The sequence below is a fragment of the Phoca vitulina genome, unplaced genomic scaffold (assembly GCF_004348235.1).
Source record: "Phoca vitulina isolate PV1807 unplaced genomic scaffold, GSC_HSeal_1.0 scaffold36, whole genome shotgun sequence".
NCBI lineage: Eukaryota > Metazoa > Chordata > Mammalia > Carnivora > Phocidae > Phoca > Phoca vitulina.
Window position 1 is genome coordinate 11,053,281 of NW_022589739.1, and position 6,449 is coordinate 11,059,729.

Genomic DNA, 6,449 nt, shown 5'->3' on the forward strand with positions numbered 1-6,449 from the left:
TCTCAATAGATGCAGAAAAAACAGTTGACAAATTACAGCATCCTTTCTTGATCAAAACTCTTCAGAGTATAGGGATAGTGGGTACATACCTCAATATCATAAAAGCCATCTATGAAAAACCCACAGTGAATATCATCCTCAATGGGGAAAAACTGAGAGCTTTCCCCCTAAGGTCAGGAATGCGGCAGGGATGTCCACTATCACCACTGCTATTCAACATAGTACTAGAAATCTTAGCCACAGAATCAGATAACAAAAAGAAATAAAAGGCATCCAAATTGGCGAAGAAGAAGTCAAACTCTCACTCTTTGCAGATGATATGGAAAACCCAAAAGACTCCACCCCCAAACTGCTAGAACTCATACAGGAATTCAGTAAAGTGGCAGGATATAAAATCAATGCACAGAAGTCAGTGGCATTCCTATACACCAACAACAAGACAGAAGAAAGAGAAATGAAGGAGTCGATCCCATTTACAATTGTACCCAAAACCATAAGATACCTAGGAATAAATCGAACAAAAGAGTCAAAGAATCTGTACTCAGAAAACTATAAAATACTCATGAAAGAAATTGAGGAAGACACAAAGAAATGGAAAAACGTTCCATGCTCATGGATTGGAAGAACAAATATTGTGAAGATGTCAATGCTACCTAGAGCAATCTACACATTTAATGAAATCCCTATCAAAATACCATCCACTTTTTTCAAAGAAATGGAACAAATAATCCTAAAATTTGTATGGAACCAGAAAAGATCCCGAATAGCAAGAGGAATGTTGAAAAAGAAAAGCAAAACTGGTGGCATCACAATTCTGGACTTCAAGCTCTATTACAAAGCTGTAATCATCAAGACAGTATGGTATTGGCACAAAAACGGACACATAGATGAATGGAACAGAATAGAGAGCCCAGAAATGGACCCTCAACTATATGGTCAACTAATCTTTGACAAAGCAGGAAAGAATGTCCAATGGAAAAAAGACAGTCTCTTCAACAAATGGTGTTGGGAAAATTGGACAGCCACATGCAGAAGAATGAAACTGGACCATTACAATATACTCCAAATGGTTGAAAGACCTCAATGTGAGACAGGAGTCCATCAAAATCCTAAAGGAGAACACAGGCAGCAACCTCTTCGACCTCAGCCACAGCAACTTCTTCCTAGAAACATCACCAAAGGCAAGGGAAGCAAGGGCAAAAATGAACTATTTGGACTTCATCAAGATAAGAAGCTTTTGCACAGCAAAAGAAAAAGTCAACAAAACCAAAAGACAACCAACAGAATGGGAGAAGATATTTGCAAATGACATATCAGATAAAGGGCTAGTATTCAAAATCTATAAAGAACTTATTAAACTCAATACCCAGAGAACAAATGACCCAATCAAGAAATGGGCAGAAGACATGAACAGACATTTTTCCAAAGAAGACATCCAAATGGCCAACAGACACATGAAAAAGGGCTCAACATCGCTCGGCATCAGGGAAATCCAAATCAAAACCTCAATAAGATACCACCTTGCACCAGTGAGAATGGTTAAAATGAACAAGTCAGGAAAGGACAGATGTTGGCGGGGATGCGGAGAAAGGGGAACCCACCTATTCTGTTGGTGGGAATGCAAGCTGGTGCAGCCACTCTGGAAAACAGTATGGAGGTTCCTCAAAAAGTTGAAAATAGAGCTACCATATGACCCAGCAATTGCACTACTGGGTATTTACCCCAAAGATACAAATGTGGGGATCCGAAGGGGTATGTGTACCCTGATGTTTATAGCAGCAATGTCCACAATAGCCAAACTATGGAAATAGCCAAGATGTCCATCGACAGATGAATGGATAAAGAAGAGGTGGTATATATATATACAATGGAATATTATGCAGCCATCAAAAGGAATGTGATCTTGCCATTTGCAATGACGTGGATGGAACTGGAGGGTATTATGGTGAGCAAAATAAGTCAATCAGAGAAAGACATGTATCATATGATCTCACTGATATGAGGAATTCTTAATCTCAGGAAATAAACTGAGGGTTGCTGGAGTGGTGGGGAGTGGGAGGGATGGGGTGGCTGGGTGATAGACACTGGGGAGGATATGTGCTATGGTGAGCATTGTGAATTGTGTAAGACTGTTCAGTCATAAATTTGTACCTCTCAAACAAATAATACATTATATGTTAAAAAAAAAAAAAAGATAGTAGGAAGGGAAGAATGAAGGGGGGGAAATCGGAGGGGGAGACGAACCATGAGAGACTATGGACTCTGAAGAAACAAACTGAGGGTTCTAGAGGGAAGGGGGGAGGGGGGATGGGTTAGCCTGGTGATGGGTATTAAAGAGGGCACGTACTGAATGGAGCACTGGGTGTTTTATGCAAACAACGAATCATGGAATACTACATCAAAAACTAATGATGTAATGTATGGTGATTAACATAACACATTTAAAAAAAAGGAAAAAAAAGACTCTTTTTAATTAAAGCTCATCTCCCTGGATCACATTTTTTGGGAAGCGACAATATGATCAATGCTCCTTCTAGACTTTTGGCGAAGTGGAATGAGTCACTTACATTTTCTTCTGGCCTGATTCTTTTCATAAAAGGATTATATGATTGGTCTTGGTCCCTAATGGAAACAATATTTCTAATAACAAATTCTTGCTCACTAGAAAAGTGAGCAGGATAGGACTTGAAAGCCAAGAACTTTCCTAATATCTGTAATTTTTAATAAATTTATAATAATTATAATATTTCATTTATTATTCAGACATTCAAATTATGTACCAATGCAAGTTTCAAACCTCCCTTTGGAGGGCCTCAGGTGGTGTGAATGAGCAGTGGCTCACCGAATGGCAAAGGGCCAAGTGAAGCTTAGGTTACTTGTGAAGTATAATTGGAAGAGGGGCAGTTTTGCCTTGGTGAAGTAAAACTTTCAGGAATCTCTGACTTCTTGCTATCTGCTGAGTAAGGACTGGGAAATGTTTGGCCTTTGTCAAGATGGCAGAACACTTACATAAAAAAAGATATTGTGCTGTATCAGCATGTCAGAAACATTATTTTTCATTTTAACTTCAAAAACCTCTGTTGAGAATGGTTTTATTCTAGGTAACAGAGAAATAACAAAAACTGAGGGTTAAGTGATTTTGCAAGGTGAGTGTGGTAGAACTTCTCTTCCATTTGAACCATCCTGAGACCTGAGGGACAGCCCTCTGCCCCATTCCTAAAGGCTGTCTCCTGGTTCATTCACTAAGGGGGCAGGTGGCAGTTTTTGCGAAGTTGGGAGGGGAATGGTTGGAGAGCAGAAGGCTGTTTGTGCCCACGAGATAAAGACTCCAAGTCTGAGAAGGGGCTAAGCATTTGAGCCTGTTGTCTCGTGGCTCAGCCAGTACCCTCACCTCAGCCCTCTCAACCCTGCGTGCACAGAAACTCCTGCTTGGGGACGGGTAGGGGTTAGTCACTGATGAAGCATGATTTCCCTGGACTTGGGTCCCAGGGAAACACCCTGATTTCCTTTCCCTCTTTAACATCCTGCGCATGAAGAGAACTTCCCTTGGGTTCCCTTTCTGACCCTCACTCCTGTCTCCCTGGCCCTCTCTCCTTTGTCTTCTATCCTTCCTTCACTCATTTTCCTTCCCATCTAGTCCACTGACCTTCTCTTCCTACCTGAGGCTTGTTCTGTCCTCTCTACTTGCTGTTTCTCATCTTGCCCACTCAGGCTCACCTCTGAGCCACCTGAAGTGTGGTATTTTCTACCACATCCTTGATCATATCCCTCTTTATCCCCTGTGAAGGGATAAGATAATGTTGATAACTTATTGCTGGGCTGGAACCAGCCTGTCATTGTTTTGTCTTTGGAATCACTGTATGCTCTAATTGCATGGTTTCCATAGCTGGCAAACACCAATGGTACTCTGATAACACAGCTCTCAAGGCACAGAACCTGTTGCTCAGTGACCACCAGTCCCTCAGTTACCTAGAAACCTCCATGGACTGTTGATATATAATAAAGACGTTTTTTTCAGTTCTGGCCCAGTTCCTGCCCTAGTGATCTAAATGTCCAAAGAACTCCTTATCAGACCAAAAATAAATGTTCTTTGACAGATGCAATAAACCACCACTGGAATTCAAGGTTATTACAAATATTATTATTATTACAACTGGTTTTATTGAGGGTCTCCTATCTATCCCACATTGAATGGGCTGCTATGGCAAAGAGGTGAAGAACCAGCCATGGCTTGAGCAACCCCCTTATAGAATCTTCGTCTGTATCTTTTTTTTTTCCTCTTATTTTTCTCCTTGGGTATCCTGCAGCTCTTAGGAAAACATGGAGACTACAATGATTGAAAATTGCTTATTAAAAATCAACATTTCATATAACCGCATTAAAAAAAATTCACCAATGGAAACTTCGGGAAGTTGAGAAAAATGTCCTATGAGGTTGGCTTCGGTGTACTCAGAATATAAGCCCAGGAAGGAACAGGCAGACCCTGAACATAGGAGACTTCACTTAATTACTTTGGGAAGTCTCCTGTCACATAGAGGGGGGCAAAAACTTAGAGGAATGCCCCAAAGACAGAGACTTCAATCTCTCTCTCTATCTCTAAACTTTCTACATATAAAGATGTAAAATTAAGGGAAATAGACACAGGAACATCTTGCACTCTTAGTTTATTATTTGATTTAATAAAGAACAGTTTTTTAAGCTCCTACTCTACTCAACCAAAGCATTGTGCTTGAAGCTGGTATAGAGTGGATTTCACAGTCCAGTAGGGGAGGAGGAGATATAGACAAGAAAGAATAAATTTCAAGTGTGGCAGGTGTTTCTAAATATAAAGATGTGCCAATCCATGGGCCTGACACACACAAGACACATTAAATAGCTTGTAAACTGCACCAGAGCCTTTGCCATGGTCCCACATTTGCACATTTGGCTTGCCTCCATATTATCCGAAATCCCGGTGATTCTGTGAAGTTCTTCTCCTTTGGTAATCAAGGGCAAAGGAATGTGCAAGAGGTCAGAAATTCATTTATATTTGGCTCTGATCCCATCAATCTTTAGGGAAATAATCTGCCTCTGGTGGCCTGCACAAGGATTGTTGAACTCTGGCAAATTTATTCCTTCCTCTTCCTATATTGAATTTATAATGATCTTTACTGTCACCCTTGAGAATGAGATCTTATCTGAATCCTTCCACACCTGCTATGTGGGTTAAACCTATCCCTATAGCCTGCCATGAAACCCTTTTCTCCAGGCCATGCTTTCTTCTGCCCTTGACACATGTGTCTCTGGCTTTTTCTTTCTTTCCCCATAATTGCACACACATCATCTACCCTTCATTAACCTCTGTTCTGTACACCTCAGGAATATGCATCAAGCTCCAATATGTCCAGTTCTGATCTGAAGTAATTTCTTCTTCAGGCTCTGATTATATATAATTTCTGATTAGCACCCTTTCATCAAGATCATCATAACAAAACTTCTTCCTCTGCACCAGAATTAATTTACTTCTTGATTTCAATTCACTTCACTATGTAAAAATTGGGCATTAATATTCTACATGTTGTCTTGCATGTGTACTGTGTTCAACAACAATCATTTGGAAATTAGCTCAGGAAAACTCTCTGCTTCACTGATGACAAGGTTCTAGAAAATGCAACTAGGTGCACACAAGGGACACAACAGATAAAAGTTAATGGTTGCAAGGATGTCCTGTCTACATGAAAAACAAACAGGAATGGAATCTATAAAGAACTTATCAAACTCAACACCCAAAGAACAAAGAATCCAATCAAGAAATGGGCAGAAAACATGAACAGACATTTTTCCAAAGAAGACATCCAAACGGCCAACAGACACATGAAAAAGGGCTCAACATCGCTCGGCATCAGGGAAATCCAAATCAAAACCTCAATGAGATACCACCTCACACCAGTCAGAATGGCTAAGATTAACAAGTCAGGAAAGGACAGATGTTGGCGGGGATGCGGAGAAAGGGGAACCCTCCTACACTGTTGGTGGGAATGCAAGCTGGTGCAGCCACTCTGGAAAACAGTATGGAGGTTCCTCAAAAAGTTGGAAATAGAGCTACCCTATGACCCAGCAATTGCACTACTGGGTATTTACCCCAAAGATACAAAAGTAGGGATCTGAAGGGGTACGTGCACCCCGATGTTTATAGCAGCAATGTCCACAATAGCCAAACTGTGGAACAAGCCAAGATGTCCATTGACAGATGAATGGATAAAGCAGATGTGGTATATATATATACAATGGAATATTATGCAGCCATCAAAAGGAATGAGATCTTGCCATTTGCAATGATGTGGATGGAACTGGAGGGTATTATGCTGAGCGAAATAAGTCAAACAGAGAAAGACATGTATCATATGACCTCACTGATATGAGGAATTCTTAATCTCAGGAAACAAACTGAGGGTTGCTGGAGTGGGGGG